We start from the raw sequence: 12935 nt of genomic DNA on the forward strand, positions 1-12935 counted from the left end.
TCGCCTCTCCACAGACAAAACCAGTAACCACCTTTGATTGGTGGTATTCCCTTGTCTCTATGGAGATGGAGACGTAACACAGTACATGTAGTAAAGTGCTATGCTTCAGTAGAATTTTTAGGTATCTGTACTTTACGTAAATACATTTTAAAGTTTATACATTTTTACTTTTACTTCAGTACATTTGAGAGCAGTACCTGTACTTTCTACTCCACTACATTTTGAACTGGACTGAAAAGTGAAAGTATTTTTCATTATTGTTTGAGACCTGCTGAAAAGGCTGAGGGTTTATTTTTACCAACTTCATAATTTTAGCAAAATAAATAAATAAATTAATTAAAAAATATATATATGGGTGGGGATGTATATATACCCCTCCCCGAACCGCCACCTTAACGTGGTGGAGGGGTTTGAGCACCCGAATGATCCTGGGAGCTATGTTGTCGGGGGCTTCATGCGCCTGGTAGGGTCACCCATGGCAAACAGGTCCTGGGAGACGGGTCTGACTAAGAGCGGTTCAGAAGCCCTACATGAATAGACAAAGAACAAGGCCAGTTACGTTGCCCGGACTGGCGTTACCGGGCCCCACCCTGGAGCCAGGCCTGGGGTGGGTGCTCGCCAGCGAGCACCTGGTGGCCGGGCCTTTCCCCACGGGGCCCGGTCGGGCCCAGCCCGAAGGAACGACGTGGGGCCGTCCTCCCGTGGACCCACCACCTGCGGGAGGAGCCATGCGGGGCGGGTGCAAAGAGATCCGGGCGGCAGTCGAAGGCGGGGACCTCGACGACCGGATCTCCGGACATGGAGACTAGCTCTGGGGACGTGGAACGTCACCTCGCTGGGGGGGAAGGAGCCTGAGCTTGTGCGGGAGGTTGAGCGTTACCGGCTAGATATAGTCGGCCTCACCTCCACGCACAGCTCGGGCTCTGGAACCCAACTTCTTGAGAGGGGTTGGACTCTCCATTTCTCTGGCGTTGCCCGCGGGGAGCAGCGGCGAGCTGGTGTGGGCTTGCTCATCTCCCCACAATTCAGCCGCTGCGTGTTGGGGTTCACTCCGGTGAACGAGAGGGTCGCGTCCCTGCGCCTTCGGGTTGGGGACAGGTCTCTCACTGTTGTGTCGGCCTACGGGCCAAACAGCAGTGCAGAGTACCCGGCCTTCTTGGAGTCCCTGGGAGGGGTACTAGACAGTGCACCAACCGGGGACTCCGTTGTTCTCCTGGGGGACTTCAACGCCCATGTGGGTAACGACAGTGACACTTGGAGGGGCGTGATTGGGAGGAACGGCCTCCCTGATCTGAACCCGAGCGGTGTTTTGTTATTGGACTTCTGTGCTAGTCACAGCTTGTCCATAACAAACACCATGTTCGAGCACAAGGGTGTCCATCGGTGCACATGGCACCAGGACACTCTAGGTCGGAGGTCGATGATCGACTTTGTTGTCGTGTCATCTGACCTCCGACCGCGTGTCTTGGACACTCGGGTGAAGAGAGGGGCTGAGCTGTCAACTGATCACCACCTGGTGGTGAGTTGGATCCGCTGGCGGAGGAGGAAGCCGGACAGACCTGGCAGACCCAAGCGCATTGTGAGGGTCTGCTGGGAACGTCTGGCGGAGCCCTCTGTCAGGGGGGTCTTCAACTCCCACCTCCGGGAGAGCTTCTCCCTGATTCCGGGGGAGGTTGGAGACATGGACTCCGAGTGGGCCATGTTCTCCACCTCTATTGTCGATGCGGCTGCTCGTAGCTGTGGTCGTAAGGTCTGTGGTGCTTGTCGCGGCAGCAATCCCCGAACCCGGTGGTGGACACCGGAAGTAAGGGATGCCGTCAAGCTGAAGAAGGAGTCCTATCGAGCCTTGTTGGCTCGTGGGACTCCTGAGGCAGCTGATGAGTACCGGCGGGCCAAGCGTGCCGCGGCTCGGGCAGTCACAGAGGCAAAAACTCAGGGTTGGGAGGAGTTCGGAGAGGCCATGGAGAAGGACTATCGGACGGCCTCAAAGAGATTCTGGCAAACCGTCCGACGCCTCAGGAGGGGGAAGCAGTGCTTCACCAACACTGTTTACAGTGCGGGTGGAGAGCTGCTGACCTCGACTGGGGATGTTGTCGGGCGGTGGAAGGAATACTTTGAGGATCTCCTCAATCCCACTGTCACGTCTTCCGAGGAGGAAGCAGAAACTGGGGACCCAGAGGCGGACTCGTCCATCACCCTGGCTGAAGTCACTGAGGTGGTTGGCAAGCTCCTCGGTGGCAAGGCTCCGGGAGTGGACGAGATCCGTCCTGAGTACCTCAAGTCTCTGGATGTTGTGGGGCTGTCTTGGCTGACACGTCTCTGCAACATCGCGTGGCGGTCGGGGACAGTACCTGTGGAATGGCAGACCGGGGTGGTGGTCCCTCTGTATAAGAAGGGGGACCGGAGGGTGTGTTCCAATTACAGGGGAATCACACTCCTCAGCCTTCCCGGTAAGGTCTATTCCAGGGTACTGGAGAGGAGAATCTGACCGATAGTCGAACCTCGGATTCAGGAGGAGCAGTGTGGTTTTCGTCCTGGTCGTGGAACACTGGACCAGCTCTATACTCTTCATCGGGTCCTCGAGGGCTCATGGGAGTATGCCCAACCAGTCCACATGTGTTTTGTGGATCTGGAGAAGGAATTCGACCGTGTCCCTCGTGGTGCCCTTTGGGGGGTGCTCTGGGAGTATGGGGTCCGGGGCTCTTTGCTAAGGGCTGTCTGGTCCCTGTATGACCGGAGCAGGAGCTGTGTTCGCATTGCCGGCAGTAAGTCAGACCTGTTCCCGGTGAATGTTGGACTCCGCCAGGGCTGCCCTTTGTCACCGGTTCTGTTCATTATATTTATGGACAGAATTTCTAGGCGCAGCCAGTGGCTGGAGGGGGCCTGGTTTGGGAACCACAGGATTTCATCTCTGCTGTTTGCAGATGATGTTGTCCTGATGGCTTCTTCAAGCCAGGACCTGCAGCAGGCACTGGGGCGGTTTGCAGCCGAGTGTGAAGTGGCTGGGATGAGAATCAGCTCCTCCAAATCCGAGGCCATGGTTCTCGACCGGAAAAAGGTGGTTTGCTCTCTCCGGGTGGGTGGTGAGTCTCTGCCCCAAGTGGAGGAGTTCAAGTATCTCGGGGTCTTGTTCACGAGTGAGGGAAGGATGGAGCGGGAGATTGACAGGTGGATCGGTGCAGCGTCTGCAGTGATGCGGTCGCTGTATCGGTCCGTTGTGGTAAAGAAGGAGCTGAGCCGGAAGGCGAAGCTCTCGATTTACCGGTCAATCTACGTTCCTACCCTCACCTATGGTCATGAGCTCTGGGTAATGACCGAAAGGACAAGATCGCGGATACAAGCGGCTGAAATGGGCTTCCTCCGCAGAGTGGCCGGGCGCACCCTTAGGGATAGGGTGAGGAGCTCGGTCACACGGGAGGAGCTCGGAGTAGAGCCGCTGCTCCTACACGTTGAGAGGAACCAGTTGAGGTGGCTCGGGCATCTGCTCAGGATGCCTCCTGGACGCCTCCCTAGGGAGGTGTTCTGGGCATGTCCCACCGGGAGGAGGCCCCGGGGAAGACCCAGGACACGCTGGAGGGACTATGTCTCTCGGCTGGCCTGGGAACGCCTTGGGGTCCCACCGGAGGAGCTGGAGGACGTGTCCGGGGTGAGGGAAGTCTGGGAGTCCCTGCTTAGACTGCTGCCCCCGCGACCCGGCTCCGGATAAGCGGAAGAAAATGGATGGATGGATGGATATATATATATATATATATATATATATATATATATATATATATATATATATATATATATATATATATATATATATATATATATATATATATATATATATATATATATAAAAACATCCATTTTCTTCTGCTTATCCGGAAACCGGGTCACGGGGACAGCAGTCCAAGCAGGGACTCCCAGACTTCTCTCACACTAGACACGTCTTCCACCTCCTCCGGTGGGACCCTAAGGCATTCCCAGGCCAGCCGAGAGACATAGTCCCTCCAGCAAGTCCTCCTCTGGAACAGATGCCCGAGCCATCTCAGCTGGCTCCTCTCGACATGGAGGAGCAGTGGCTCTACTCCAAGCTCGTCCTGTGTGACCCTATCTCTAAGGGAGCTCCCAGCCACCCTGTCGAGGAAACCCATTTCAGCCGCTTGTGTCAAAATTCAGCACATATCTGTATCAAAATCACTACATTTGAAGCTTCATCATAGATCTCAAAAACTATATACAAAATACTTTTTTTTTCTCTCTTAAAGTACATTTTTAAACAAGTAATTTTTTTCATATAATACATTAACTTTTAGAAAAAAAAAAGCTGAGTACTTCTTCCATCAATGCTCCATGCAAACAAGCAGTGACACCCTGCAAAAAAATTACAAAATACACATTTAACTGTCTCCATGAAGCGAAGTAGGTATGGTTACAGGTTAGACAATGTTCTTTATTCGCAGAGAGCAGTGTGGACATAAACAGTAAGCGGACATGAACCCAGTCCAGCCCTACTAAGCTGTGTTTTTCATCAATTAACAAATTACAGTGAGGGTAATTCTTAATAAATGCCCCATCTCTTGTTTCTGTTTCAACACATGAGATCCCTAACCCCTCTCTTCTTAAGCACACAGAGGGCAAACACGCTCAGATTGCTAATCAGGTTCAAGTGAAATGATCCTTGTAAACATCCCGCTCATGTGACCTTAATTAAAACCATTACATCACATTTAAAGCGGCAACATTTGAAGTCACTGTGCTCTTTAATCAGCTCATGTAAACAGAACAAGCAGTTTACTATGGCTCCAATGTCAAATGGAGTCCACTCAAATAACTATTATGACTTCAGCTGACTGCTTTTTCTAATTGAATTACAGTTAATAGCAGTGTTGAGGCTTGTACGCTGTAGCAGACGCCTGTGTGTGCTTTATAATGCATTCACTGTAACGCAGAGTTAAGTTAATTACAACAACTTTAACACCAACATATTCATCTTAAGTACAGTCTTCACTCATTAGACCATGATTACTTGATGTCACTATACGCCTGAATTGTAAACAACACTGTAAAGCAAATAGGAGGATTACTGAATTAAGAATAGTAATTACGTTTGAGTAGTTTTAAGTTTTTTTGTTTTTTGTTTTGTTTTTACAACTGATTCAGAAATAGATAATTTAATTCAATCAGACCTATTCTACAAAATTTACTTTTCAGAGCTTTTAACCATGTCATAGTTCTTCTCATGTAGTCTTTCAGAGTTGTTTTTGGAGTGATTCGTGCATGTTTGAAGAATCTTTAATCGCTTATTTCCGATATGCACATGTTCACTGTGATATACTAACTTCGTTCTTCAGTTTTATTCTCTTAGTTGATGATACACATAGGATTTGGCAGCGTTGTGCAGTCATTGTGTTACAAATAATAAAAGGACTGCTCACTAGTGTGATGTGCACCTATGTATAGGAGGGGCCGACAGCATCATCACAGCTTTGTTGTAATGATGTTTATGGCATTGTCAGCTCTCATAGGACACCACAGTTTTCTAACAAGGAACTTAGCAGACTTGTCATTTTAGATTGTATATTGTAATTTTAAATATTAAAATTATAACATAATGATGCACAGGTGTTATTATAACTATAGAGCAGACACAAGTATCAACACAGGTCTGCTTTATATACCAACCATCTAATATGTACCATTGCCAATAATGTATTTTTAATAAGAACAGGCTACACTTTATATTTGTCTACCTACACAATATTAAGCACCTACACAATGTGAAGCACGAGTTACTGTGTAACTCAAGCTACTATGCAATTACACATGCAACTTGTATTGTAAAATAAAGTGGGCAAAACATCATTTTAGAGTCTAAAATTATGTTTTATTAAATTTAGACAAAGAAGCATGTGAGTCAAATAAAAAATACATAAATAAACACATCTTCGTTCAATCTTTGTTAAAAGTTCATTCTGTCTTCTTTTTTTAAAATTCCAGGGTCATATATGCTGAAAGCAACAAATACCAGCGTTGGATGAGAGACGCCATCGAGAGCCGCCATCGAGGTCCAAGGAGCATGAATCGTGACAAGGGAGTGTATGTAAGCGACCAACAAGACACATCACACGTCCTGCAGTGCATTTGAGGAAGATACAGGACGAAGCTCAAACTTGTAACACAGATAAACAAACTCTCCTGTTTGATGAAAAGCTTTTGCTTATTCTAAATCTTCATTCATCGAAGCAAAATCAGCATACTTAATTGAAGCTATTTTAATTAACTCAGTCATTACAGTGAATGTGATAAGTACATTGTGAAGGTATAAATGAAATAAGATTATGAAGTAAACTGTACAATGCACTTTGCTCTTCACAGAATACTGCTTTAAAGTCCTGTGTGTCTGCCTCTGTGCCACACTTTTAATAGCTTCTGTTCCCTTGTTACTTTTTGTTACTTTTTGTTTTGGAGTTCTTTTAAGTAGACTTGTGAATTGCCTCTGTACAGTCCAAAACTTCTAATGAAATGAATGCATTTTTGAAAATAACTTCTCCAGACTGAATCATTATGACTAACAGTGGGTCTCGTTGCGCAGGCAGTAGCAGTGGAACAGATATGGAACCAAATATCTCAGGAGAATTACCTCTTTATTTAAACTGCTCTGTACCCTGCAATGCTGAAAGTGACTCACATATAGAGGCCTGTACTCTTTGGGCTGCGTGGTGTGCGCAAATGCCCCAAAGGGCAGACAGCAGCTGCTCTGGTCTAACTGCTATGACTCCCAAGACATGACTCCATGATTCCTCATGTAAATTTAAGTATTACATAGTGAGTTTTTCTTTTTTTTCTTGGGTGGTAGAATAAACCAGAACTAGCTCGACATTATAATTTAAATAAAACTAAATGAGATGATAAAACATACATATTATCATCCAGTGCAGTGTCAGGAGGCTGGTTCCAGTGACCCTTTCCTCTATCGATCTGTCTCTGCTCAAACCCCTGTAGCTAAAACATTCTTGTGAGCCATGCCAATGAGGAGGAGGACGATCCAGTGGACAGGAGGCATATGGGCTCTCAACTTCCAGAAAGCCGAGCAGTGCAGTGCATGCACAGTGACTTCCTGTGGTTAGACCTGCTTCACACACACTCTCAAACCTATATTTTACTTTGTGACTCCTCTAGAGCTGTCAAGATCTTTATTCTGGGAGGAAATAACTGCATTTGCCTGGTTCAGCGTTTTCTTCTTTGTTTTTGACACTCTGATTCCCCCTCCTCTTGCTCCCCGCACTAAATCACTTCCCCTTCAGAGTGCTATCACAACATGATCAGAGTGCATCCCAATAACAAAACTTCTGCACATCACATCAGGTTTGTGACTGAGTAGTGTATTGTTTTGTATCATGCTTTTGTATATTTATGAAAAATGGCTATGTGGGAGCTTGGGTGATGTAGGCTTGTGGGTGGAGCTTTCTGCAAGAGGTGTGGGCTCGCACTGCTAATCGTAAGGAAGGTTAACATGATTGAAAGCTCCTAAAAGTTGATGGCTATATCAGCCCAATATTTGGACTTTTCAGCATTTTGACTATCAGCCTTAAATCTCCAGCACAGGTCAATAGTTTGTTTTGGTCAGTCTACCATCTATAAAGTACACACAAAGCTTTATATTAGCACTTTAATGAAGAGATAGCTGCACAAAATGTGACTGCACAGCTACAGTACTGTATTCTAAACAATCACTATCAGCATCGGTCATGAAAAAAGCCATATCAGTCCAACTCCACATAATACTTTCTCTTTAAAGCTCAAATACAGGATTTTTTAAAAGTTTTGAAAATAAATATCTCTATGTTTGCAGTATCTGATGGGCTTTTTGTTTACCATGTGCTGTTTCTGAATATTATAAAACACACAGATTTCAATCCAACTTCCAATTGGCTCTCCACATACATTCTGTGAGTGTTTCTGTAATTGGCATCATCTTCTATAATAAAAGCCGCTATTTGAGCCACTTCTTCACCTCCAGAAGAGCCTTGCATCTGACACACAAAACAAATCAACAGCTGGGGGATCACACCTCCATTAGCCCAGCCGCTAAGGATTACAGAGCGACAACACGCTCAACCAATGCGTGCTCTTGAAGCTAGCAACTCATGTGTCATTAGCTAGTCAAATGTAAGTGTTTGTGACACATTCAAAGTGACAGAATGAAACATGAGATAATGGCAAAGTGATGAGATCTCTCGCCCCAAAGCCAAAAGGTCTCAGGTTCTTTTCCCATCCTTTCTGTGGAGTTTGCTTGTTCTGTCTGAGTAGGTTTTTTGGCTTCTGTTTCCCCCAGACTAAAGCACAATGAATGGGCTACTCCTCCAGCTATACTCACGAATTTATAGTAACGCAAATCAATGAATAAATGTTTTTGTACCACTATTAGGCACCACTCAAGGTGATACAAAAATACATTTTAAAGTTTATACTTTTTACTTTTACTTTACTACATTTGAGAGCAGTATCTATACTTTCTACTCCATTACAATTTTGAACAGGACGGACAAGTAGAAGTATTTTTATTATTGTTTGAGACTGCTGAAAAGGCTGAGGGTTTATTTTTATCAACTTCATAATTTGAGCAAACAAAAATGTATCAATAAAACAAGCAAGAAAAAAAAAAAGTTGATTCAGTTGTTTCTGTTGGACAAAATCCAGCAAAAATCTTTATCAAAATCACTACATTTGAAGCTTTAATAGAGCTCAGAATGAGCGAGAAATGCTTTTACTTTTTACTAATTAAGTACATTTTTAAACGGGTACTTTAATACTTTTACTTAGTAAAAGTTGATTTTTTCATGTGATACTTTTCAGTGAGTATTATTTTGCTCTGGTATCTCTACTTTTACTTAAGTAATAAAATTGAGAACTTCTTCCACCACTGCTCCTAGCTTGTCTCCATGGAGATTGAATGAAGTAATAATGCCACACCATGGAAGATCCCAGGCAATGCAATAACACCCTCGTGGAAACGAGCAGAAGGACACTCCACCAAATAGTTACAAAGTGCATATTATAAATAAACGTCTAAACCCACATGATGTCCTTGTAAAATGCATTGACCAACCTTTACTGTCATGCTCCAACAGTTAACCTAAAACAGTTCATTATTGATATAACAGTTGTTGTCACATACCAGCGGACCATCACAATTACAGACTGTAGAAAGAAGAGGACTAAGTCACTGTCACTCACAGCATTCAGTTTCAGTCAAATGAAGCTCATCGAGGCTAGCAGTTATAGGCGCAAATTTGGAGTCCAGTTCCATATTTGGAATTCCAACCGTGGGTATCATGGCAACCAAAGAGCCAATCCGGAGCAAGGCTGTTGAAGATAACACCCCTTCCCGCCCTCACCACTGGTTTAACAGGGAGCGGGCACTTAGCAATGCTGTCAATCAAACCTGTTGCTAACACTAGCGGGAGCGACCTTGGAGAAAGAAGGCACCTGATTTGTCTGTTATTCATGTTCATATCTTGAATTACAAAACAAAATAGCTAAATGAAAACCGGATCATGTAGAGTGGGTTAATACAAACTGTTAAAGACCAACATGAGCCTCACAGCAGCAGTTATAGAGAGAGGGGTGACAATTTTTTAATGTAAAGCGCACCATGATCTCCTCCTATTTGAATCTCGGCAGCTAGCAGGTTAGCTATGTCCATTTATATGTACAGTCTATGATCACCACTGAAAGAAATCCAAGTCCTCATTGTGCGTCTTGTTTATTCCCTGCTCTCCGGAGGCCGTGCGGTTTCTGAGCGGAGCCGGTGGAACACATGATTACACGCTGGGCCCAAACTCTTTTCCGTGGATTTGTCGGCTGTTTCACGCTGACCGCTGTGCTGTCAGGATCAGACTTGCGTCCAAGCCCGCATTTTTGAATTGTCTGCATTTCAAACACTGCCTCACCTCAGCGGACAAAAGAGCAGGGCTAAACACTGTGGGCTCATTCAAAGGAAGTCCTTGACAAATATAAGCAAAGAAGCAAAGTGAATATTTTCTGTTTGTAAGGAAGAATACAAGTTTTGCAAGGTAATGTAAACACCTATAATTGAATAAATACAAGATATAACAGTTTAATGCTATATTATGACACATTCCAGGCATGAAGACAAGCAAGTCGCTGACCCTCCATCGGAAAAGCTACCTTAACACTTATTTATAGGTACATTGTAGGACTTTTCAGGAAGCAAAGGAAGCGTGCCTCCATGGAGATGCTATTGCTTTGCCTGTGGTGTTCCATAACATTTATCTTCATTGAGACAAGCAGGTGACGGAACCACTACAAGAAAACTTCCATGGTACATCTTGAGGTTCTTTTGCTTCAATCTTGCTGATACTGTATACATTTGTGTTAATCAAATGTATTTTTAAGGGATTTCTTTGTTTTGTTTTGTTTGTTTGTTTGTGTGTGTGTGTGTGGGTGTGTGTGTGTGTGTGTGGGGGTGTGTGTGTGTGTGTGTGGGGGGGTGTGTGTGTGTGTGTGTGTGTGTTTTTCTTTCTTTTTTTTCTTTTTTCAAAGAAGAAAACGGGATAATAATTATGAACAGCCCTGTTTTTAATTTTTATTTAACAATATAAACTGTTGAGAGCCAGTTATCAGTGGTAACTGGTTGAACCAAAGATAATTTCAAATCTCCTCAAAAATCTCTTTAAAGGCCCTGTACTAGATTTTTGGCTTTTTGTACCTCTTAGGTCCACTTGTAATTATAAAGTGTTTTACTGTGTGATAATAATGAAGTGCTTATAAACCCATTGTTTCTGTGTTCTGAATGCATAAGGTGAAGCAAACTTTGGACCACTGCAAACTGTTTAAATTAACTAGTTCTGCTTTTTAAGACACAGTGCCTTTAAATCTCTGTGGGAGAATAACATTTTTAATCGGGTTTTAAAAAGTTTCCAAAAACACAACACACAAAATTGCATATATAGCCATAGATTTGAATCAAGTGTTCCAATATTATTAATGGTGCAAAACTCAGTGGACAGTTTAGACAAATGGACCAATCTTGCAAGAAATTGAATACATTTTCCAACACCTAAAACTACTAGAGATATATTTTTTTTACCCTGCTACCACCAGCCAGGTACAGACGTAACAACACCGACTAAGCTGTCAAAAAAGCCACTAGCACTATTGAATACATCACAGCTTGAAATCTATGGAAGTTTAAAAGAGAAAAACTCAAAAAGCTTGGATTTTTTGGCAGCCGGGAGAGCCGAATATGTAGGAAACTCTCCCTTAATGGGCACGGAAAGATAGACAGTTAGCATGTCACCACTTGTCAGAAAAAGAAGTAGCAGGTATAGACTTGGAGACCGGAGCTGTTCTCAAAGTAGTTTTACACAGAGCAGAGTGCTAGCTGCAGGGGGAAGCCAGGGGAGAGGGAGAGTTCATTTCAGGTAGCAGAATGGTGGACAAAAAGTACAGTGGTTTTATAAAAGAAAGGAGAAAATAAAGATTGAGATGGAGGTGTCAAGTGAACAATGCATTATTAGTAGGGCTGTTGGATTATATAGAGGTTGGTACAGAAAGGTTTGGGTGAGTGTACTGGTGAAATATGGTTCCTTCACTAGTTGTATAAACTAAACTAGGTCATTTCTACAGCTATTGGTTTTCCTAAGATGTCTGGTGCATGCTGGATGATTTCAGGCGGTTGGCGGTTCAAAGCCAACTCTTGACATAAACATCAGAGTTGAAACACAACGCAACAGTGGCTCACTAGAGTGTTTGTCCACTGACCCACAGGTTGGCGGTATGATTCCAGCTCCCACAGATGAATGCTGTTGTTGTGTCCTTCGGCAAGACACTTCATCCTCGAGTGTCTGTGTACACTGATATGTGAATGTCGGAGTGGTTCCTTGATGCAAAGTGAGTACCTTGAAGGCGGAAAAGCGCTACAAAAACATGTGACCATTTACCATTAAAGCCATAGATAAGTCTTATGACATACTGTGAAATATTATAGCCAAAGGACCAACGTCTCCTTTGAGACAAGCAGAGGAGGTCAGGTTTGTGGCGATACAAGCCAACCCAGAGTAATTATGCAATTAACATAATTAAAATAAATTAATAAATATGAACTGTTTACTCCATACATTCTTACACTGAGTGGGGTAACCGATCTGACCTGTAACATGGATTGATGACATTATCTGCTTACCTCCATGACGGAGAAGTTTAATGCCATACTGTGGGACATGGCAGCCAAAGAAATTACATCTCCATGGAGACATTCAAGACTAGAAAACTTAGTGCACCTTCAAGGTCCCATATCACAGTTTTCTGATCCGTGTTATAATGTTGTTTCTTCATCACAAACAGACCTGGAGTTGTGTTTTGTTGTTTAACACACAAACCCTGCATATTTAAGATGAATTCGTCTCTCTAACAGAAAACACTCTGTTCCACCTTGTGATGTCATCATGTGGAAATACAGGAAGTGCTCCACTTTTTTCAGTCCTGGAAGTTCCCTATTCAGTCTGTATTGAACTAAAGGTAAAAGGAGCAGTTAACTTGGAAACTGTGACTACACGACATCACAAGTTGGAACAGAGCATTTGGAGCTCTGGAGATGTAGACACAAAACAAAACACAACTCCAGGTATATTTCAAAATACAATATGAGCAATGTTGTATTCCTAAACATATTAGGAACTTAATAATGGGTCAAATGAAGAGGACACACTTTCCACAATAAACTCAACCATTTCTTTCTGCAGGGACAAAAAAGTTCAATTTTTTTTTATTCAAATTGCATTTTTACTGTCACATTGTTGGGATATTTTTTTATTTTGAGCCAAGTCCAAAAGAGCAGACAGAGTGTGAAATGCCTGGTGACTGCTGATCCCTGAGTTAGATCAAATGTCAGATTTGAAATGGATTTAAATCCCACAGCGGCT

The sequence above is a fragment of the Periophthalmus magnuspinnatus genome, chromosome 20, assembly GCF_009829125.3.
Source record: "Periophthalmus magnuspinnatus isolate fPerMag1 chromosome 20, fPerMag1.2.pri, whole genome shotgun sequence".
Lineage (NCBI taxonomy): Eukaryota > Metazoa > Chordata > Actinopteri > Gobiiformes > Gobiidae > Periophthalmus > Periophthalmus magnuspinnatus.